The 25,059-nt window shown below is 39.5% G+C and overlaps 1 long non-coding RNA gene across 1 annotated transcript; it reads right to left on the bottom strand.

Moving 5' to 3' along the window:
• Positions 1 to 2,296: 2,296 nt before the first annotated feature.
• Positions 2,297 to 11,219, bottom strand: LOC108527879 (uncharacterized). Its single transcript, XR_001884970.1, has 3 exons — positions 10,915 to 11,219; positions 10,187 to 10,231; positions 2,297 to 2,377 (listed from the first exon to the last, which is right to left on the bottom strand). It is a non-coding gene; the product is annotated as an uncharacterized LOC108527879 (long non-coding RNA).
• Between the last annotated feature and the right edge of the window lie 13,840 nt (positions 11,220 to 25,059).

Below are 25,059 nucleotides of genomic sequence, written 5' to 3'. Positions count from 1 at the left end.
TATAACTAAGCCTAATCATATCTGGAAACATGGATAGGAAGTCTTCTCCTAGCCAATATGTTACCAGTAAAGGATAGGAGAATGCACGGAGAACTGACTTCTGACATGGTTGATCAAAGAGGGTAAATAAAGAAAAGTTTACTGATTTGGGCACAATCTCCTAAGATGCAGGACTTAACAGCCTGCCAAGGATCTCCAGAAATGGTATGAATCTGCTATTATGATGGCTTCTAGAAGCATGGATGTTGTAGTTCATACTCAGCAAAGCTTAAATGCAAAAAAAATGCTGTGCTTAAATGGCAAAAGAAGGTATAAAAAGCTTAGAAACAGACTTGCTGAAGGGTATACAATGTATATGACTGGAACCCCCAACAGATGTGTCCTATAGGAAGATGCTGAAGGCAAATTTATGAAGGCAGTAGAAAATGTACCAGTGAGTAGAACGCTAGCATCACTAAAATATGCAATGATGGCTGTCCTGTTAGCCAGATGGAATGAGCAATATACATTCACTGTTATCCCCAGGCCTAAGTTAACTTTTCTGCCTTATTTCATAATAGCTTAAAGTTATCTGGACCATCTGGATACCCCGTAGAACTTTACAATGATCTATTACATCAATGAACTTCTGTTGATTGATCCACTTGAGCAAGAGTTAGCCAGCATACTGGCAGCCTTGGTAAGACACATATACTCCAGAATATTAAAACGTTGGCCATATCCATAAAATATTTAGAGGTCCAATGGTCACAGGTATTCTCGAATTTCCTCTAACGTAAAAAAACAAATTGCTGCCACTTATATCTCCTGCCACGAAGGAGGAAGCACAATGCCTAATGGGTCTCAGGTTCTGGAGGAAGCTGATCCCACACACAGGGGAGCTGCTCTGGCTTATGTCCCAGGTGATGTGAAAGCCTGACAGCCTTGACCAGACCCAGAGCTGGAGAAAAAAAACAAAAACAAACAACAGATGCTTGTCCAGGCCATGATGCAATCAGCCCTGTTGCTTGGGCCTTATGATCTGGCAAACCGTATGATAGAAGTTTCCACTGGGGAAAAAAATGTGTGTGGAATTGATGGCAAGTCCTGGGATGACAATCACCACACAGGCCCCTGGAATGGACAGTATACATTCACTGTTATCCCCAGGCCTATGTTAGCTTTTTTGAGCCATGCCATATCATCTCTAATGGATAACTGTACAACTTTTTATTTTACCAATTTAGAACTTTTTAAAAGGAATTCACATAGTAAGGTATTTAATAGTTCCTCATAGATAGTGCTGCTTTATTCTCCACCTGTTTAGTAATCTTCTCTAGAATTTACTAGTTGACATTAAGCTCACTGATCTATAACTTTCAAAACTCTACCTTCTCCTTTTACAAAAGTTGCATATTTTCTACTCTTGCATCCTATTCTTTGATTAACAGAAGTATTATGTCAAACCTATAAGTTTTTAAGTTACTTTCAGATGTGCTCTTCTGAGCCTAGAAAAAGGAGAAATAACTTTATAGTTTATAATCTAGTTGATCTTTTCTCCTAACTTCGTTTATGCCCTCGTAACTATTTCATATCTTGAAAAAGGTTTTCTTTGATAGAAGTAGAAACAGAAGAGAGAGTGGGTATTTTTGTACTATCACCAGTTAGTCCTTCAAACTGCCCTCAACTACCACCAAAATGAATGTTATAGTACCCCCACGCTCCCCATCATGAGCTGAATCCTGCCAGACCCACCAAGTCATAAGGTCAGATGGGCCCAGCAACACTCCATCAAAATATTGAAATGGTGCGTTAAAGATCAAACATGGGCGGAACTGGAAGGCTCAAACAAGCTAATAAACACATAGCTCAGACCCATCACTGATGCAGCAGTACGTTTCCCTCAGTTTATGCCTATGGCTCTGGGTTTGGCCATGTATGAGGTGGTAGACAATAAAGGGGAGCTATTGAGACTGTGGCTGTATGTGTGATTCTGGAGCTTGGGAGAAATTCATCAGATACTCAAGTCTTACTCTTGACACTATTCTAAAGTGCTCCACATTAATATTCTTAAGTTAACTTTTGTTACAACTCTTAGCCACCTTGGCATCTGGTGACCCTAATACCAGCCAAGTCCTTACTGCCTTGAGGTTTCATATTTGAACTATGATACAATGCCTCCTGACTTAGGATATGACCTGTAAGCACTGACCCTTGACAACTGGCCTTGGTTTCACATCCTTGGTCACTCGTTTTGCCTCCTAGGTAGTATTTGCAGTATTTACCTCTTTTTTTTTGGCTCTTACCTCTGACTTGTCCTCAATATCCCGAAATTGATGAACTGCTTGGTTCTCAGAGTAACTCTACAATGACTCAGAGTCACAGCCTCTTCCAAACACTGGGAAAAAAAGTTGTTTTATTTTTTTGTTTTTTCACTACCAACAGTTTCAATAAGTGAAGAGTAATCAAAGAATCTCTTGAAACTTCATAGAATCATACAGACATTTAACTTTTCCTAATGTGTGTGCATCAAAAAGCATCGACAGTGCTTCTTTATTTTTACCACTCACCAAACAGTATTTTAGTAAACATCAGATACACTCAATATTGAAATAAAACATAGCAGTCAGAGAGCTCACTATAAAGCAAAGGGCAGAATCCAGAAGCAGGTGCCCCTGCCATCAGAAGTAAGGCAGGATAGACAACTGAGAGGGATGCATCAAGAATTATTTGTGGGCAGAAGTAGAGGTGTGATGGATAGAAACCAAATGAAAGTCTTTTTTTTTTTTTTTTTTTTTTTTTAGTACATAAAGATCATTGGGAGAGATTTGATAGGCATAGGAACCATAGTTGGCTGGTCTGGTCAGGGACCTCAGGCTGGCATGTCAGTCCCAACACTTTAATTCAATTCCTATTCTTACAATGGGTTTACTCTTTGAAGCTAATTCTTGATATTGCTCCTCTGACCAATGCTCATAGCTTCTCTTACCTATACTCTATACTGATTTCCTTTCTTTTGGGTATATAACCAGCAGTGAGATTGCTAGATCATATGATAGTTAAACTTTTAGTTTTTTGAGGAACCTCCAAACTGCTTTCCATAGTAGTTGTATTAATTTACATTCCCACTAATAGTGTACAAGTATTCCCTTTTCTACACAACCTCACCAGCATTTGTTATTGCCTTTCTTTTGGATATAAGCCATTTTAACTGGGGTGAGATGACATCTCATAGTTTTCATTTAAATTTCTCTAATCAATGATGTTGAGCACCTTTTTCTATGCCTGTTTGACATTTGTCTTGAGAAATGTCTAATTCAAATCTTTTGCCCATCTTTTGATCAGTTTAGCTTTTCTTCTAGAAGTTGAGTTCCTTATATATTCTGGTTATTAATCTTGTCAGAGGAGTAGTTTGCAAGTATATTCTCATTCTGTGGGTTGTCTCTTCCCTTTGATTGTATCATTTGCTATGCAGAAGCTTTTTAATTTAATGTGATCCCATTTGTCCATGTTTGCTTTGGTTGTCTGTGCTTGTGGGTTAGTGCTCAAGAAGTCTTTGCCCTGACCGATGTCCTGGAGATTTTCCCCCAATGTTTTCATAGTCTGTAGTAGTTTCATAGTCTGAAGGCTTCAATTTAAGTATGTAACTCATTTTGATTTGATTTTTTGTATATGGTGAGAGATAGGGGTGTAGTTCCATTCTTTTGCACATGAATATCCAGTTTTCCCAGCACCATTTATTGAAGAGACTCTTTTCCCTAGCATGTATTCTTGGCACCTTTCTCAAAAATGAGTTTACCGTAGGTGTGTAGAATTGTTTCAGGGCTCTCTATTCTGATCTATTGGTCTATGTCTGTTTTTATGCCACTACCATGCTGTTTTGTTTACTAAAGCTCTGGTATAATTTTGAAGTCAAGTAATGTGGTTCCTCTAGTTTTGTCCTTTTTGCTTAGGATAGCTTTGGCTATTCTGGGTCTTTTGTGATTCCATATAAATCTTAGGATTTTTTTTCTTTTTTCATGAAGAATGTCATTGGTATTTTGATAGGGATTGCATTGAATCTGTAGATTGCTTTGGGAAGTATGGACATTTTAACAATATTGATTCTTGCAATCCATGAACAGAGTGTTTTTCCACTTTTTTTGTGTGTGCCCTCTTTACATTTTCATTGGTGTTTTATAGTTTTCATTATACAGATTTTTCACTTATTTGGTTAAGATAATTTCCAGATATTTAATCTTACGAGTGGCTATAATAAATGCAATTGCTTTTCAGATTTTTTTTAATGTTGTTCACTGTTGGCATATAAAATGCTACTGATTTTGTATGTGGGATTCTACATCTTGCAACTTTACCAGATTTCAGTCATAAGTTTTCTTGTGAAGTCTTTAGGTTTTTCATCAGCAAACAATGATAATTTGACTTTTTCCTTTCCAATTTCGATGTCCTTTATGCCTTTCTCTTGTCTGATTGCTCTAGCTAGGACTTCTAGGAATATGTTGAATAACAGTGGTGACAGTGGACATCCTTGTTGTGTTCCAGATTTTAGAGAAAAGGCTTTCAGTTTTTCCCCATTCAGTATGATACTAGCTGTGGGTCTGTCATATGACTTATTATGTTGAGGTATGTTCCTTCTATATCCAGTTTCTTTAGGGTTTTTATTATGAAGGGTTGTTAAATCTTGTCAAATGCTTTTTCCACATCAACTGGAAAGATCATATGGTTTTTTATCACTTTCTGTTGATATATCATATTTTATTTATTTTGCATATCTTAAACCATCTTGCATCCCAGAGATAAATCTCACATGGTCATGATGAATGGTCTTTCTAATGTATTGTTGAATTTGTTTGCTAATATATTTTTTAGGATTTTTGCATCAATATTCATCAGATATTGGCCTGTAGTTTTCTTCTGATGTGTGTTTCTCTGGTTTTGGCACTACTAGCCTCATAGAATGAGTTTGGAAGTATTCCCTTCTCTATTTCTTGGAATAATTTGAGTAGAATTGATATTAGTTAAATGTTTGGTAGAATTCAGTAATAAGCCATCAGGTCCTGGGCTTTTTTTTTTTTTTTTACTGGAAGACGTTTTATTATGGCTTTGATCTTGTTACTTGTTAGTCTATTCAGGTTTTGAATTTCTTCCTGGTTCAATCTTGGTAGGTCATATATATCTAGGAATTCATCAATTTCGTTCAGATTTTCCAGTTTATTGGCAGATAGTTGCTCATGGCAGTTACTAATGATCCTTTGAATTTCTGTAGTATCAGTTGTAATGTCTCCTTTTTCATTTCTGATTTTATTTATTTGGATCTTTTTCTTAGTCTAGCTAAAGGTTTGTTTTTAACTTCTCAGAAAACCAACTTTCTGTTTTATTGATCTTTTATATTTTTTTCACTTATTTCTGCTCTAGTTGTTATTTCTTCTAATTTTGGATTTGGTTTGCTCTTGCTTTTCTCATTCAGGATGTATCATTTGAAGTTTTTCCTCTTTTAGATGTAGGGACTTATAGCTATAAACTTCCCTCTGATTACTGCTTTTGCTATATCCCACAGGTTTTGGTATGTTGTTTCTGTTATTTGTTTCAGGAAGGTTTTCAGTTTCTTTAACTTCTTCATTGACCCACTCATCATGAGAAACATTGTTTAATTTATATGTATTTGTATAGTTTCCCAAATTCCTCTTGTTTTCAGTTTTATTTCGTTGTGGTCAGATAAGGTGCTTGATATTTCGATTTTCTGAAGGTTTTGTTACTTGTTTTGTGACCTAACATAGTCTATCATTGAGAATGATCTATGTGCTGAGGAAATGAATGTGTACTTTGCAGCTCTTGGATGAAATGTTTTGTAAATATCAGATCCATTTGCAATATAATGCAGATTGTCTTTGATTTTCTGTCTGGAATATCTGTCTAATGCTGAAAGCAGGGTGTTGAAGTCTCCAACTATTACTGTATTAAGGTCTATCTCTCTAGTTCTAACATTTCCCTTATATATCTAGGTACTCCCATTATTTTAAGTGTGTATATACTTAAAATTGCTATATCCTCTTGCTGAATTGACCCCTTTATCATTATATAGTGACCTTCTTTGTCTCTTCTTATAATTTGTCTTCAAATCTATTTTGTTTGATGTAAGTATAGTGACTCCTGGTTTTGTTTCCATTGGCACGAAATAATTTTCTTTTTATTTTCAGCCTATGTGTGTCTTTATAGGTGAAGTGTGTTTCTTGTAGGCAACAGATCAATGGGTCTTGTTTTTTCATCCATTTAGCCAGTCTATGTCTCTTGATTGGAGAGTTTAGTTCACTTACATTCAATATTATTGATAAGGACTTAGTCCTGTCATTTTGGTATTTTCTGGTTGTTCTATGGTATTTCTTTCCTGTCTTCCTCTAGTGAAGATGATTTTTCTCTGATATGAGTTAGTTCCTTCCTTATTTTTTGTGTATTTGTTGCATGTTTTTTGGTTTGAGGTCACCACAAGGCTTGCATAAACATGCAAGCAAAGAGAACTAAAAATCTTAAGTTTGTCCCCTCACTTTAACTTGTTTTTATTTGTATCTTATTGTACTGTTAAATTTGTTGTCATTATTATTTTTGATTAGTGTTTCTACTTAGCATAAGAGTAGTTTATACAGTTAGTGTTTATAATAGCGTTTTTCTGTGTACTTACTATTACCAGTAAGTTTTGTACCTTCAGATGATTATTTACTGTTCATTAATGTCTTTTTATTTCTGATTGAAGTATTCCCTTTAGCATTTCTTATAGGATGGGTCTGGTATTGATGAAATACCTTAGGTTTTATTAGTCTGGGAAGGTTTTTATTTCTCCATGTTTGAAGAATATTTTTGTTTGATGTACTATTCTAGGGTAAAAGGTATTTCCTTCAGCACTTTAGCTGGTGATGAATGCTGGCAGGACTGTTATTTCCTTCAAGGTTCTCTTCTGGCCCAGGGTGTCCCTCTAGAAATGTTGTCTGGGGGACTAAGACCTAGAAAGGGGGCCTCTTGACTTGGTGCCCTATCCTTCTGTGGCTGAGCTGGTATCCAAGGTACAAGACAAAGTCCTCCCCATTCTTCCTTCTCAAGTGGAAGAGGTCTCTTTTGGAGCTGTGAGCTGTACAGCCTGGGATTAGGGGAGGGGTGATGCTAGCACTCTTTGCTGCCCCAGCTGGTGTCTCAGTAGGTGGTGTACCCCAGAGAACACTGTCTCTGGGCCTAGTTCAGCTCTACTACTTGCCTATAGGTTGCAGTCATTATGGCCTAGACTGCCTTTCAAGTTTACTTGGAGACCAAGATGGCTTAGGCCCTTGGTGGTAAGGTTTGTGGGAAGTCAAGTTCAGACTGCTGGGATTGGGGATTCTCCTCTGGCTAGAGGTGGTTTAAATGCTCCCTTCGTGGGTGTGGATCAGCTGAGTTTGGTCCAGGTTTCCTTTCTGCTCTAACAAAACATCACTGAGTTCATTGCTTCACAATTGCTGTGTTCTCCCTCCCTCAGCACTCAGACACTCCACACCACATAGGTGTTTCTGGGGCTAGGGGAGAGGTGGTGATGGTGATTTAGGACAGTTTCTCCAATTCTTGAGTGCCTCTTTCAGCAATATGAAGTTAAAACCAGGTACTCAGAGGGCTCAGCTGACTCTTTTGGTTCTTTATAAAGATGTCTTTTTCTGTGTAGATAGCTGTTAACTTGGTATCCTTGTGGGGTAAGAGATGATTGGTGGAACTTTCTATTTCACCATCTTGCTCTGCTTCCACCTATGTTATTTTTCCCTCTGAAAATAGCCACTCTATTTCCTAAGCCATGAACCTTAATCATATTAGACTTTTCCTCTCCCTTCTGCTACATTCAAGTTTTACTAATTCTACCTCTTCCACCATTGCTCCCCAACTTTCATCCAGGCTATCATAATCTCACGCCTCAGTTACTAAAGATGCTCCACCATGGCTTCCTGCCTATTTCACAGATCTGAAGTTAATTCTGATGAGCAACGTGGAGACTTGGAAGAATGCTTAGAGGACCTCCTGAGTGAGGCAATCAAGGCCCCACACCCCTGCTACCTTTTCTAAACTCATCTTCCATCAGGTGCCCCTGTGAGAACTGCTTTCTCCATCCTGTTACAATTATCCACCTTTATGTGTGGTGATCCTTTCCTTTGGGATGCCCTCAACCACCTCTACCCCATTTTTTTCTACCTTGGGTCTCCTTTAAAGTATCATTTCTTCTGGGACTTTTCCTTATTTCCTTAATTGACACCAATGCTTTCCCCCACACCTCCCTATTCCATTATAGCATTTATCACAAAGTATTCTGATAACTAGTTTACATATTTTAAAAGGTAAGGGCTCAGACATATTTACCCCCTGTATCCCTATTGGATTGATGTCCAACTAACATAGAATGTAGGGATGTAGCAGGAACTTAATGAAAACTGAATCAATGAGTCTAACCTAAGCACTCTTGCCCTGGCTTCTATTCAGGGCAAGACTTAAAGCCTGAAATCATATGAAAAGTATGTATATATTGTTTAGGATGTTGGGACTCTTTTTTTTATTGAAACACCACCGTGATAGTCTCTTTCATGTCCTTTGTAATCCCACAGTTCAGATAACAGGTACCAAAAGAAATTCAGAGAACCAGATCCAAGACTCTTGGGATCCGGGCAGATCAAGAGCATAAGAATGTAGAGAAAACAAAGGATGTATGAAGATAGCAAGTATTGTCTGGGAGATTTCCACCTCCATCCAGAAGTGTTGGGGTGGATGCTAATTTCTTCACTTTCAGCCTAATGTCAAGGGAGCTTCCATAGTACCATTGAAAGATGTGGGGGGAGACATAAGACTAATGAGAGTCTCACTCCTGGGAAAGCTGAAGCTACCTGTGGCACAGGGACAGAGACTGCTCTAAGGTCAATCTGCACCCCCCAGACTCTGTTGAGACTAGAGATATGGGAGTATTTCCTGGGGCTGGAAGTAGGAGGGAGACTGATGCTCAAAGGTAGTATGAAACCTGCTATATTAGTCTGTTCTCATGCTGCTAATAAAGACACACCCAAGGCTGGGTAATTCATAAAGGAAAGGTTTAATAGACTCACGTTTCCACATAGTTGGAGTAAGCCTCACAATCATGGTGGAAGGCAAAGGAGAAACAAAGCCTCATCTTACATGATGGCAGGTAAGAGCTTGTGCAGGGTAACTCCCACTTATAAAACCATCAGATCTCAGCCTTATTCACTACCACGAGAACAGTATGGGGGGGAACCTCCCCCATGATTCAATTATCTCCACCTGGCCCTGCCCTTGACATGTGTGCATTATTACAATTCAAAGTGAAATTTGGTTGGGGATATAGCCAAACCATATCACCTGCCCAAGAGCTTCTGCCACAGGTCTAGAAAATTTGAGAGCAAGGATCTAAAATCTAAACCTTAAGAAGAGGTGCCAAGAAGCCATGTAAAGAGAATGGTGCATGGTCCACATCACAAATACCATAGGCTCAGGTGGTGCTCAGTAAGAAGCTCCAAAGCCCCAAGGACAAGGAAAGGACTCAACTCTAAACATCTGCCACAATTAGAACAGAAGATCAGCTCCAGAAGGACTTTCCTATCACCTTACTTCCCTCCTTCCCTTTTTTTTTTTTTTTTTTGGTCACCCAGACTGCAGTGCAGTGGCACAATCTCAGCTTACTACAAGCTCTGTCTCCCAGGTTCATGTCATTCTCCTTCCTCAGCCTCCCGAGTAGCTGGGACCACAGGTGCCTGCCACCATGCCTGGCTAATTTTTTTTTTTTTTTTTTTTTTTTTTTTGTATTTTTAGTAGAGATGGGGTTTCACCGTGTTAGCCAGATGGTCTTGAACTCATGACCTTGTGATCCGCCTGCCTTGGCCTCCCAAATTGCTGGGATTACAGGCATGAGCCACTGCCTCTGACTCCCTCCTTCCCTTTTTGAACCTTTCACACAAGCAGGCCCAAACTAAGAACACACTAAAGTTTGGAGTTCAGGTTAATTTCTTAGATATTCTGACTTCTAAATGAAACCTACACTTTAACATAAAGTGACTACAGACATAATATTTAGGTGTGAAGGAATCTGTTAGGATTTATGTCTGGGTACAGGGGGAAAATGTCCCCAGTGATTATACTGTAAAGGAATAGTGAGATAAAAACCAAGCTTTAATATGGCTAAGACATAAGTTGCACTTACTCACTTCCTGAGGATCCATGACTTTCTATAGATTTCCAAAGGGATCTGCGATGAGAGAAAAGGTTAAGTACCAACTTGTGTTCTTTATAGAGTAGGGGAATGAGCTGAAACATGTTTATGTGTAAAGAGGACCTGAATAAATGTCTCCTGCTTCCAGCCTAGGTCTCTGAGACCAAAGCCTTAAAAGTTTTAAACATTAACTGGACATACAATTGTGCATCTAACAAGATCAGATTTTTATATACTTTCACCTTTCTCTCCCTCTGAGCAATCTCAGGGCTGCAGACCGATTGGAAACATAGGGGAAAGGGGAGAAAAAAGAAAGGGTCTGGTTTTCTCCTAGCAAAGCAGACAAGGATCATGTGTCTCCATGATGAGACTCCAGTACTTGCTAAGCCATAGCCCCACTTGCTGCCAACCACATATGTCTACACATTTTGATAGACTACAGGCTTCATTTGTACAGGAGTCCCTAATTACCCTTGACAGGGCCAGAAACCCCAAGGCTTTCAGGCTCAAGGAGGCCAGGGGTTCCTGAAGGGCTGGTCAACCCGGGGGAGTTGTGTCTTATGCTTTAATGGCCTGGCTCATGGCTGGGGGTGGAAGCAGTGTTTGGATGAATTTCTCCTTGTAAGGATACAGAAGAGAAGCTTGAGGTCTCTGATAACCACCCTGCTCCTGGTGGTAGAGGAAGGAAGGATTATACTGAAGTGGAATGGGGTACAAACCTGGCTCCACAGATGACCTTTCACTCATTAATTGGAAGAGGAAAGATAATTGGTGGCAGAAAGTATCACAATGATTTCTTCAAATAAATGAAGACTTTACAGCATGGTTGTTTGCATCTTCTCATGCTTGTCTGTGTCACATTCTCGCCCAATCCTCATACCAACTTCCAGCCTTCTCTTTTTGGTATGGCATTACTTGCTTGTGTCTCCTAGTGAATCTTAAAAGTAGATAATTTCTGGGTATAAAAATATGAATAAGACCATCATGGTATCTGGCTTGTGGGTACGTGTGGTATAATTATTTGCTGAATGTCTTTTCATTCCTGTGGATAAATAAGCACTAAATAAGACACTGTTAGAGATACCAAGACTGAAATATAATCCCTAACTTCTAGAAGCCGCAACCTCTGGGGAGTTCAGACAAGTAAACAGATGAGTATAAGGCATGGCATGAATATGTGGTGACATGGAAGCATGGGCAAAGTGCACCCAACCAGACAGGGTGATCAGGACAGCTTCCATAAGAAGGTGAGGTATGAATTAATGCCTAAAGGAGTGGTGAACGTGAGCTAGGCCAATTGCAGGAAGAAAGGGCCACCAATGAAGAGAGAGCATAAGCTAGAATACATCCCAGGAAAGAGCCAGATGTTCAGTGAGACTAGAGCACATAATGAATGAGAGGAGAGGCTTAAGAAGACGTTGGGGCCCAATCATCAGGAAGGGGTAGCCAGGTGATATGGGGCTTTGGTTGTGTTCAAGCACACATTTCTATTTGCTTCTCTGCCTTCCCCTTTATCATAGGGATTGAAAACCTAAGAAACTACACTTCCCAAATTCCCTTGCCCCCAAATTGATGTTGTGCATCAATCAGATGCACTCATGTGAGAGTTGGAAGGCAGAAACAAGGCGAATGTCATATTCTCCGGCAGTTATAACAGATACAAGGGTTTCAGCAATTACGAGTTTTTGTGACAGACTTTGGGTTCCCATGATAGGAAGTTACAATTCCTTCTAGAGACTGTGGAGGAGTTGTGAAGCTAGTCAAGCTAAGCTAGAGAGAGGAAGACAGTGAGGAGGCTACTACTACAGTTAAAATGAGGAGAGGAGACCCTGAAATAATACAATGACTATTGTAATGGGGCATAAAGGGTAAATGGAAGGGTCAAGGGTTCTATTGGCATGGAAATGTTTACAAACACTGAAAAATGCTATTCATAGAATAAAATTAGTATTGCATTAGCAAGAGCAGCATTTGATTATGCTTAGCCTGGAACTATCTCTTGTATCTAAGTCAAAAGGAGATTCTGAGGAAGTCTTTTGGAGGAAGTGAAATATATTTCCTTGGTTCTTGAGGAATGAGAATGCTGTAGATGATTCCCTTTGTCCTCCTTCCACCTTTAGCATCTATTGTTCTCCTTCTTAACTAGACACTACTGGATTCTTTCACATATTATGAAAGCTTCCCCATAACCTACATGAGTAGGCATTTTCAGCCACTTACAAGAGACATAATAGCTCTCCCACTGTTACCCAGTTAGAAGACAAATCAAAACGGGATTTCCTAACTCCAAGCCAAACATGTACACTTTCCAGTTTTTCAATCCCATCACAAAAAATATAAGATTTATGTAAGTTTATACCAAGGAGATTGGCTGGGGTGGACTGGAAGAAGGTGGAAGAGGGTGAAGAGGGTGGTGACGGGGGGAGTCTGTGTGCCTCTGGAGAAATTTTATTGATCTTGCAGAACAATCTATTCCTCTCCCACAGCACCTTTGCCCTATCATATCTGAAGTTCCACACATAGGAATTTACTTCTTTAGGCTATCTACTTATATAAAGTGCTTAAAAATCAGTATGACAAAGACCAGTAACATAACTTAACATGCAAAAATCATGAACAGTTTCCACTGGCCAAACTTAACCAGAGCCAGAGGATAAAAACTGTACGTCATCCATACTGATCAACCTTTTGGGACATAGGGCAGACAGAAGCTAGGTGGAGAGTGGATTTGGAAGAATGAATGGATGATACCTAGCACAGTTCATTTAATCCTGCAGATTTCTCTGAAAAGAGCCCCTTCCTTAAACTCTCCTTAATTACCACTTTATATGTGCTAAAACAGGACAAATACATATATACACATTTTTCATAAAACTTTCATTTCATAAAATATCCTGAATCTGCTTTTATTTTAAACTTTTAAAACCTAAATTGTGGTGAAATATATTTAATGCAAAATGGCTAAGATGGTAAGTTTTAAAATTTCAACTATTATAGATTAAAGGGTATACATGACAACTTGTTACATGAGTACATTGTGTGACACTGAGGCTCAGGGTTCTAATGATCCCATCACCCAGACAGTAAGTATAGTACCCAACACGTGGTTCTTCAGCATCCAACCCCCTTTGCCTCCCCCAACTAGTGGTCCCCAGTGTCTGTTGTTCCCATCTTTATGTTCATATGTATTCAGAGTTTAGCTCCCACTTGTGAGAGCATGTAGTATTTCATTTTCTTTTCTTATATTTGGTCACTTAGGATAATGGCCTCCAGCTCCATCCATGTTGCTGCAGAGGACATGATTTCATTCTTTTTATGGCTGCATAGTATTCCAATGTATATATGTACCATGATGGGCAACTAAGGTTGATTCCATGTCTTTGCTATTGTAAATAGTGCTGCAATGAACATACGGGTGTGTGTGTCTTTTCAATAGAATGAATTATTTTCCTTCGGATATATGCCCACTAGTAGGATTGCTGGATCCAATGGTAGTTCTATTTTAAGTTTTTAAAAGAAATATCCAAATTGTTTTCCACAGTGGCTGAACTAGTTTTCATTGCTACCAACAGTTTATAAGCACTCCTTTTTTCTCTGCAGCCTTGCCACTGTTTAAATCATGATTCTGACTAGTGTGAGATAGTGTCTCATTGTGGTTTTGATTTGCATTTGATTAGTTATGTTAAACATTTTTTTTAAATGTTTGTTGGCATCTATGTCTTCTACACCAATGTACAAAAATCAGCATTTATACACACCAGTAATGTTCTAGCTGAGAATCAAATCAAGAACAATCTCATTTACAATAGCCATAAAGAAAATGAAATACCTAGGCATTCATCTAACCAAGTTGGTAAAAGATCTCTACAAGGAGAACTATAAAACACTGCTGAAAAATATCAGATGACATTTTAAAAAATGGAAAAATATTTCATGCTCACAGATTAAAAGAATCAATAGTTAAAATGGCCATGCTGTCCAAAGCAACTTACAGATTCAACACAATCCCTATCAAAATATCAATGATGCTTTCCAGAGAATTAGAAAAATCAATTCTAAAATTCCCCTGGACTCAAAATTAGCCCAAATAGCCAAAGTAATCCTAAGCAGAAAGAACAAAGCCAGAGGCATCACATTGCCTGACTTCAAACTATACTATAAAAACTACAGTAATCAAAACAGCATGGTACTGGTACAAAAGACACATAGACCAGTTGACCAGAATAGAGAACCCATAAATAAACCCACACACCTACCTGGTATTTGACTAAATCAACAAAAACAATGCAGGAAAAGACTCCCTATTTGATAAATGGTTCTGGGAAAACTGTCTAGCCATATGCCAAAGAATGAAACTGAACCCCTACCTCTCACTGTATACAAAAATCAACTTAAGATGGATCAAAGATTTAATGCAAAACCTCAAACTATAAATCCTGGGAGAAAACCTAGGAGATACCCTTCTCAACATAGACTTTGGCAAAGAATTTATAACTATGTCCCCAAAAGCAATTGCAACAAAAACAAAAATTGACAAGTGGGACCTAATTGAAGACCTTCTGCACAGCAAAAAAAGTTACCGTCTGGGTGCAGTGGCTCACACCTTTAATCCCAACACTTTGGGAAGCCAAGACAGGCAGATTACAGTGACAAGAGTTCGAGACCAGCCTGACCAACATGGTGAAACCCAGTTTCTACTAAAAATACAAAAATTAGCTGGGCATGGTGGTACACACCCGTAATCCCAGCTACTTGGGAGGCTGAGACAGAATTGTTTGAATCGGGAGGCAGAGGTTGCAGTAAGCTGAAAGCACACTGCTGCACTCCAGTCTGGGTGACAGAGCGAGACTCCATCTCAAGAAAAAGAGAAAAAAAACTACCAACAGAGTAAACAGCCTACAAAATAGGAGAAAATATTGAAACTACGCATTTGACAAAGGTCTAATATCCAGAATCTACAAGGAACTTAAACAAATTTAAAACACATCCAGTCAAAAATGAGCAAAGGACATGAACAGATGCTTCTCAAAAGAAAGTTTTAAACATAGCATTCAGTGACATTAAGTACATTCACATTGTTCTACCATTGCCACCATTCATCCCTAGAAGTTTCTTCATATTGAAAGACTGAAACTCTGTACCTATTAAATAACTGCCAATTCCCTCTCCCTCCAGCCCAGAGCATCCGTTCTTTCTGAATTTAACTACCCTACCTCATAAGCAAAATCAAACAACTTATTTTATGACTGCCTTATTTCACTTATCTCCAAAATACTTCAGATTGTAGCAAGTATCAATTTCCTACTTTCTTCAGGCTAAATAATATTATACCATCTATGTATATTTTTTATTTGTTCACCTATCAATACTTGGGCCGCTTCCACCTTTTGGCTATTGTGAATATGTTGCCATGAACATGGGTATACAAATATCTCTTCAAGACCCTGCTTTTAATTCTTCTGGGCATATACCCAGGAGTAGAATTGCTAGATCATATTACCTTTCTATTTTTTGAATATCCATATTGTTTCTCATAGTGGCTGTACCATTAACATTTCTACTAGTAGTGCACATGGTTCCAGATTTTCTAAACCCTTACCACTTATTAACACTTAACACTTACTTTGTCATTTTCTCATAGTAGTAATTCTAGAAGATATGAAATGGCATCTCATTGTGATTGATTTGTATTTCCCAGATTATCAGTGATGTTGAGCATCTTTTCATGTGCTTATTGGCTATTCATGAATCTTTAAGGAAATGTTTATTCAAGTCTTTGACCAATTTTGAATAGGGTACTGAGATGTATGAGCTCTTTATATATTCTACATATTAACCCTTTATCAGATATGATTTTCAAATGTCTTCGCGTGCTATGAGTTACCTTTTTATTCTGATTAAATCCTTTGGTGCTCACAAGTTTTTAATTCTGATACAGTCCAATCTATATATTTGTTGCCTGTGTTTTGGTATTATATCCAATAAAATGTTATCTAATCCAATGTTATGAAGCTTTTTACCCTATGTTTTATAATTTTAGTTTCTGTGTTTAGGTATTTGAGCCATTTGGGGTTAATTATTATGTATACTGTAAGTGTCCAAACTCACTTTTGTTGCATGCTGATATTCGATGTTCTGTCCTTTTCTAGTTTCATTCCTTTGTGATTGGAAAAGATACCTTATATGTAAGAGATTTGTCTCAAACTTATTGAAGACTTAGTTTGTGGCCTAACTTACTGTCTATTCTGGAGAATTAAAGTTCTATGTGTACATGAAAAAAATGTACAACTTGCCTTTGGGTAGAATGTATATGTTGGTTAGGTCCAATTGGCCTATATGTTATCCAAGTTTTCTATTATCCTATTTGTCTTCGGTATGGTTGTTCTATCCATTACCAAAAGTGAGATACTGACATCTCCTACTATAATTGTAAAGCTATCTATTACTCCCTTCAATTCTGTCAGTGTTTGCTTCATATATTTGAGAACTCTGATGTTTGCTACATTTGTATAGAATTATTCTATCTCAATGAATTGCCCCTTTTATCATTGTTTAATGTTTTTCTGTCTTTTAGCAGTTTTTAGCTACCATATATTTTGTCTGGTATTAACATAGCCAATCTTGCTTCCTTTTGGTTACTACTTGCATGTAATATCTTTCTGTCTACTAATTTTCAACCTATACTTGTATATCCTAAAGTGAATTTCATTTACACAGCATATACTTGGATCCTGTTTGTCTCTTTAAAATTAATTCTGCCAATCTCTATCTTTTGGAGAATTTCATCTATTTACATTTAAAGTAATTACTTATAGAGAAGGACTTTTACCATTTTGGCATTTTTCTGTATGTCTTATAGCTTTTTTTAAACCCTAATTTCTTCCTTTACTACCTGCCTTTGTGTTTAGCTGACTTTTTTTTGTAATGTCTTGATTCCTTTTTTTTTTTTGAGATAGGTTCTCCCTCTGTCACCCAGACTGAAGTACAGTGGTATGATCACAGCTCACTGTAGCCTCAATCTCCTGGGCCCAAGCAACTCTCCCTTCCTTAGACTCCTGAGCAGCTTGGACTACAAGTGTGACACCACACACAGCTAATATTTTCTTACATTTTGTAGAGATGGTCTTACTATATTGCCCAGGCTGGTCTTGGACTCCTAGACTCAAGCAATCCTCTTCTCTCAACTTCCCAAAATGCTGGGAGTCCAGGCATGAGACACCGCACCTGTCCTTGATTTCTTTCTCACTTTCTTCTATATTCTATATATAGTTATTATGGAGATTATGGTATATCTAACATCCTAAAGTTATAACAATGTATTTTAAACTGAAACCAACAACTTGAATCACATACAAAAACTCCTTTACAACTCCTCGTGCCTGTAGTTTGTTATTGATATCACAAATTACATCTTTATATATTATATACCCATTAACATAAGATTAATAATCATTTATATTAGTATCTATTAAATTTGATAAAAGAATTGAAAATTGAGCTACAAACCCAAAATTTAATAATACAGGTTTTTGTTTCTCCATGTATTTACCTTTACTGAAAAATTTTGTATTTTCACATGGCCTTAAGGGTACTGGCTAAAGTATCTTTTCATTTCGACTTAAAAGAACCCTTTATCATTTCTTACAGGGCAGATCTAATGGTAAATGAATTCTTTTAGGTGCTTGGTGATATCTCATAGTGCCCTTAGAGTTGGTTCACTTTTCTTTTTTCTTTTTGCTCTTCAGACTTGAGAATCTCAAACGACCTGTCTTCAAATTCACTAATTCTCCTGCCTGTCTACTATGAAACAACTCCATGAATTTTTCAATTCAGTTACTGCATTTTTAAGCTCCAGGTTTTATTTGGCTATTTTTGTAACTTTAGCTTTTTTATGGCCATTCTGTTTGTTTATACGTCGTTTTCTTGTTTCCTTTAGTTGTCTGTCTCCTGTTAGCTCTTCGAGCATATTTAAGACAGTTATCTTTATGTCTTTGTATAGTAAGTTTAAACATTATTTCTTTAGAGTCAGTTTCTAAAGATTTTTTTTCTTGAAAGGTCTGTTTTCCTGTTTCTTTATATCCATTGTAGTCTTTTGTTGAAAATCAGGTACTTAGAACAAAAATAGCTATCTTTTCAACCCTTTTCAGACTGGCTGGCTGTGGGGGAAGCCCTTCACTGGTCAGCCAGTCTAGGGTGATGACTAAGACACTTCTCAGGTCTTTCCAAGGAATTTAACTTTCTTGGATCTGTGCGTGTGCTTTTCCTCCCTAATTCCCCATATCAATGGCTACCTTTAAATATCTTCATTTCTGTAAGAGTCTCCTCTCTGCTTCTTCTCAGGGCCTTGAATGTTCTACTGTATTTCTCTGCCCATAAACTCTGTCTCCCAAGAACCTACAGGTCTGCAGCCTCAGCAGCAATCACGTGCCATGGCACTGACTGCTGCTTTTGTAGCAGGACGAGCCACAGACAAAACTCCTCCGACACAGAGTTAAAGGAGGAAGAGGTTTATTTGGCTGGGAGCATCAGGCAAGACTCCTGTCTCAAGAGCTCAGCTCTCCAAGTGAGCAATTTCTGTTCCTTTTAAGGGCTCACAACTCTAAGGGGGTCCGCATGAGAGGATCATGATTGATTTGAGCAAGCAGGGGATACGTGACTGGGGGCTGCATGCACCAGTAATCACAATGAAACAGAACAGGACAGGGATTTTTACAATGCCTTTCCATGCAATGCCTTTCCATGCAATGCCTTTCCATGCAATGCCTTTCCATGCAATGCCTTTCCATGCAATGCCTTTCCATGCAATGTCTGGAATCTATAGATAACATAACCAGTTAGGTCAGGGGTCAATCTTTAACTACCAGGCTTAGCTCAGGCAGGCCCAGGTCTGGTTTCGAGTCTGGTTCCTAAGCGCCAGGCTACCTGCCTTTAGTTTCACTTCTCTTTCTCTGAGTATAAAACAATGAGAAGATCTGTCTCTCTTCTCTCAATTTCATCCTCCAACCTCATATTCAAACTGTGCAAACTATTCCCATTATAGTTCCAAGTCAAGTAAGACAAATCGTTTCTTGGATGGTTGCCACCCCCCGCCCCCCGCCACCCCACCTGACAAGCCAGAATGTTGAAAATAGTTTTTCTGTCCCAAGAGAGAAACTGGGAATTGGATGGCTTCTTCCTTCTGACTGCTCTACCAGACCATGGAGGAACTGGGGCAAAAGTGAGCAAAATTTAATAATTTTCTACCATTTCAGTAAGACTTCCTCTTGGTTGGGCATTCACTTTGTTTCTATAGATTCTCATATGGTTTCTAGAGCTCACATAAAGCTATTTCAGCCAGCCTATTGTGCATTTGATGTTTTCAGGGAGAATGAGAGACTAGAGCTTCATAGTCCACCATTATGCTGGTGTCACTCGCATAAGTAACATTTTATCATAAACTTTTCAGCTATATGCAATTACACTAATTTTTATGAATACATTTTCTTATGATCATATTGTTATGGGATCTCCGGGGTGTCAACGTTCTGGCTGGAAACCTGACTTCTGTGGCCATGGCACCTTTGCCTGTGTTCTTGTCCTGCATCCAGAAAGAATGAGGTACACAGACAAGTGAAGGGTGAACAAGATGAAGATGAGCTTTATTGAGTTAACAGCTCAGAGGAGACCTGGAGTGGGTAGCTCCTCTCTGTAGGAAGGTCATCCATTGAGTGTTCAGTTCTAAGCAGAGAAGAGGCCCTGGAGAAGGGTAGATCTTCTCGGCAACTGATCCTCCTGATGTCTGCAGCTCTCAGTGGAGAGGGTAGCTCCTCTCTGCAACTGGTTGTTCCCTCATCTCCAGCTATCAGCAGAGAGGGTAGGTCCTCTCTAGCTGATTGGCAGGTAATGTCTCTGCCCTCTTCATTCTCTGGCCATCCTCTGCCCTGCTTAGGCTGAGCACAGGGCTTTTATGGACCTCAAAGGCGGGGAGGGAGTATGTGCCAATTGGTCCATAGGCAGCTATGGGCAGTTTGGAAAAAGTACCACAAGTTCTGAGGTCAGAGTTCCCACTCTGGTTCATGGGACTGGCAGCCAGGCCCCCAGCCTTCAGGCCCTCCCTGTCCTGAAGGTGGGGCATTACTGGGAACCTACCCCCTTCCACCCAGAAATCAATCTGCCTCCCACTGCCATTCATGACCCCAGGCCCCAACCCTATTCCAAGATTGGAGCAGGTATGGGAGAAGGAGAGAAGCCAGGCAGCAGCAGACATCCCTCAGCCAGAAGGGATGTGGGGAGGGAGGTTGCATGGGCCTTCACAGGCCCTAGAGGATGCATGCTGCAAAGATGCCCAGGTCCTGCACCTGGGAGGAGGGCTGCACCCGGGGAGCTCCCACCCCACAACTCAGAAGGAATGGGGTTCCTGCTTCTCTCTGGCTCCTGCCAGCTCAGTGGAGTGGGAGGCCCAGGTCTGCAGCCTCAGGCCTGCCAACTGTAGCTGCACCCAGGAGGGGACATCCTGCCTGCTCCTGGCACCCTCCAGGAGCACAGGGAGGCTCACACCCACAGCTGCAGTTTGGGTGGCTGTAGCTCTGCCCAGTAGGGTGGGTCTCCTGCCTATTCCATAGAGCAGGAAACCTGGGTCTGCAACCACGGTTTGAGCAGGCTCCTGCCCCGACTTGGAAGGGGCAGAGCTCCCACCAGCTCCACAGAGTATGCAGCCTCAGCCGCGCCCCCACCCTGCCGCCGGGCCGCCACTGCGCCCCCACCCCGCAAGGGCACCGCGCCTTCTAGTTAGCTTGATGGCAGCGCCACTGCCATCAATATAATATACATCATTTGTATAACCCGTATTGTAAACTGATCTGCTATTATGATTTAGTGTGGAAGAGAGTGCACTTTCTTTGAAGCTGAATAGATATAGACCATACACTGTTTAAGGAAAAAATACTAATAACAGCTAATTCTTTATCATACATACTTGTTTTTCAAATGCAAACACTAGTTTTAGTGAAAAGTTACCACTTAAGATAAACCTATTATGATAGAATTTTTAAAACTGTATTATTCACTATTACTGATTTGTGTTCACTATTCACAAATTAGAATTTTACTTGTATTATGTATTCCATTTAGCATAGAAAGTAGACATTCTGATTGGACTTAATACTGAGTCTTAGAAATATTAGACCTAGAAGACGCCTAGGGTTCATAACTATGAAGAAATACATTTAGTGTGTAGCAATTAGTTTTTGATGTGTGCTACAAGTAATTTGTTTATATCGCCTTTATACAAGCTATTCAATCTGTAATCCCCTCTGTTATAGTATAATTATCAAGAAAAAATTAGCATCCAAAAATAAGAGGTAGCCTGAATTTTTACTGCAGCCTCTTGAGCAATGCCAAGTGTTCCATTCACAGCATACAGCAAATTAACACCATAAATGTGCTCTCCAGTTAACTCATCTACATACTTTCCCATGACCCAACACACATGTACATACACGCCCAGCCTGCAGCTGTACCCTGATCTTTTTATTTCCAAAAGTCTTCTAAAACCTGCCTGTGACATCTTTTCTTTGTTGTCCAAATCCCATTTTCACCTTCCTCCCTGCCTATGACTTCTTTTTTTTTTTTTTTTTTTTTTTTTTGAGACGGAGTCTCGCTCTGTCGCCCAGGCTAGAGTGCAGTGGCCAGATCTCACTGCAAGCTCAGCCTCCGGGGTTCACGCCATTCTCTTGCCTCAGCCTCCCGAGTAGCTGGGACTACAGGTGCCCACCACCTTGCCCGGCTAGTTTTTTGTATTTTTTAGTAGAGACGGGGTTTCACCATGTTAGCCAGGATGGTCTCGATCTCCTGACCTCGTGATCTGCCCGTCTCAGCCTCCCAAAGTGCTGGGATTACAGGCTTGAGCCACCATGCCTGGCCTACCTATGACTTTTTATTCATTTTTCCCTGGGCTCAAACCCATATAGGATGGAGTTGACCCATGTTCTTCCCGTTTACCACAATATCTTCACATTAAATAAGAAAACTTGTGAAAGGGCCTTGTAAATTGGAAAATGCTACAAAAGTAATTTAGTATATATTAGATTCCTGAGTATTAAAATACACAAAGTTATTTACTCCAAGTTTTAAAAAACCTGAGGAAAAACACAATAACATCCAAAACTCCAATAAGCATATTAAGAAGATATGGCCCAGAAACATGTAAGACCTCTGATATTGCCAAGCTCTTGACCAGGAACCATGAGTTTACATCTCCATGCCTGTGAGATTTACCCAGTGCCTCTGGCTGGTGTACTCAGGAGAAGAAATGTAGGTCTCCAAATCTCCCTCAGGAATTTTGATTAGAGGTTTGGCTTATGGACCAAAAGAACAGCTTTCTTCCTGTCTCACTTTGTGTCGGAAACACCCGAAAAGGTAAATCTGACCAAAAGGGGACTCATGTTTGGGGTAGGAGGATCAGGGGAAAAAGAATAGAAAACTTGAATTAATTCTTATAGTAGATACAGATGCCATGTTTTGTTTTGTTTTGGTGTGTGTTACTGAGTCTCGCTTTTTCCCCTGGGTTGGAGTGCAATGGCACAATCTTGTCTCACTGAATTTCTGCCTCCAAGGTTCAAGTGATTCTCCTGCCTCAATCTCCCAAGTAACTGGGATTACAGGCGTGTGCCACCATGCCTGGCTAATTTTTGTATTTTTTAGTAGAGATGGGGTTTTATCATGTTGGTCAGACTGGTCTTGAACTCCTGACCTGTCTCAGCCTCCCACACTGCTGGAATTACAGGTGGGAGCCACTGTGCCTGGCCTATGTTTATTTCTCTAAATATAAAACTCATGAAACCCTCACAGGTAGAAGTAATTATAATTATGCCTATTTTACTAAAGAGGAAACTGAGGTACCATAGAGCCAAATAATTTGCCCAAGGATACGTGGCAGGTGACTTGGAGGGCAGGAATTGAACTCAAGTCTATCTTGTTCTAAAGAACATGGTCTTAACTTTTGCCCCCTGCTTGTAAGGGAGGATGAGTGCTTTACTCTTCTCACTCTTACCTTTCGTCTCTCTGAAATAGTCACTTAGTATCTTTAAATCCATTGAAGGCCTGAATAGAACTAAAAGTCAGTAAATGTGAACTCGCTCTTTGCCTGAGCTGTGGCATCTCTCTACTTCCCTGCTCTCAGATATTGGTGTTTCTGATTCTCCTTAGGACACAAGACACAGACAAGGACTTAGACCATTGGCTCCCCAGCTCCTCAGGCCTCTTGACTCAGGTGAATTACACCAGCTTCCCCAGCTTTCAAGCTTGCAGACAGCAGGTCATGGGATATCTTGATGTCTGTAATCATGTGAGCCAATTTTTATATTTTTGTGTATGTTATACTGGTTCTTTCTTTCCCTGAACTGTCTAATACAGGTTTTGGTACTGAAAGAATGGTTCTAGAGGAGAATGAAAATAAATTTTCTAAACTGGTTCTGGGGTTTCTGAAATTGACTTTCTAATCTCTGGTTAGATTTAAAGACACTAATAACTTTTTCCAGTAACAAAGAAAGCGGTGATATTCTATGGCATAAACTCTTTATAGAGACACACAAAATATCTGCATTCAATACTTCTAATCAACCACTTATATCAAGGAGCTTGCTTAAGTTAAGTGACTCTACATACTTTCAAACATTTTGAAAACTAACAAATGGCATTGAGTTGTTGCTGCTAATGCCACAGGACAAAGTAGAAAAAGAAAAAGATGAGCTCAGGGACTCAAATTCCTACCTCAAGCAGTACAGAAATGACCTAAGAATTTTAGGCATGACTAGAGGGGAACCTTATCTCCTGTAGCTACCGGGCTAAATAACTAAAAATCAAATGCAGAGCCTGATCCTGAAATTAGCTGAATCACAATGCAAGTTGAATTCCCAGCTTTGTAGGGTATCTACTGTAAAGTTAGGGAATTGCCTGGGAACAAATGGGATCTTATAATTTGAAATGTGGACATGTGGGAAGATTCTGATGAAGCTGGGGAAATTGAGTTCCTAAGTAAGTCCTTTTTCCCAGAAAAAGGAGCCTCCTGATTTCCAGCAATAACAGCCTTTCTCTCTCAATCTGAGATTAACCCTGCATTGCTTGAGGAAATGGTAATGGCCCACCCTGAGGCAGTTACTATGTAAGACAATGCTGGCTCTGCTCCGGACCTACCAATACCCCTCTTTGCTTTTAGACCTTTAACTAGACTCAAGTTCCAGGAAATATCTAAAGGTGAAGTACAAAGTATTACCCAGGAGGGGCTACACTACACTCAAAAAGAACCTGAGTTTGCTAACTTATATGAACAGAAATCCACAGCCATGTATGGGAATGGGTGATAAAGGTGTCAGATAATGGTAGAAAAATCTTATGAATCAGACTGTATTTATTGCTATAGACTCATTAAGCAGATTCTGCATTTGATGTTCTGGCTCAGAGTTAGGAAGGGCTCTACAGTTTGATTGGCTGAAATATGAATAAGATGGCCTACCATGAAAAAATGTAAATGCTCAACCTCCCTTGGTTTAATGTAGGAAAAAAGAATTCAAAGGCGTAGGGAGATTGTAATGTTAGTGTGGCTCTCACTTAAGACCTACTCACCCACACTGGGAGAGTTCTGAAGACCTACCTTTTACTAATATGTTGAGAAATACATTAGTTAGGTGAGTTCCAGTGTCCTTGAAGAACTCTATAATTATCTGTAGGTTAGACCTTTCAGTAGGGACTGTAACCACTCAACTGGAAAACCTAAATGCAATGTGAATATTTGGATTCCACAGTGGCAGGGGCCAAGTGGCAACACTCAATCACCAAAAGCAAGTTGGGAATAACACCATAATGGACAGCAAAGTCAGTCACAATCA

The sequence above is a fragment of the Rhinopithecus bieti genome, unplaced genomic scaffold (assembly GCF_001698545.2).
Source record: "Rhinopithecus bieti isolate Rb0 unplaced genomic scaffold, ASM169854v2 scaffold_4916, whole genome shotgun sequence".
Classification (NCBI taxonomy): Eukaryota; Metazoa; Chordata; class Mammalia; order Primates; family Cercopithecidae; genus Rhinopithecus; species Rhinopithecus bieti.
This window is presented reverse-complemented; position numbering and strand designations above follow the sequence as displayed.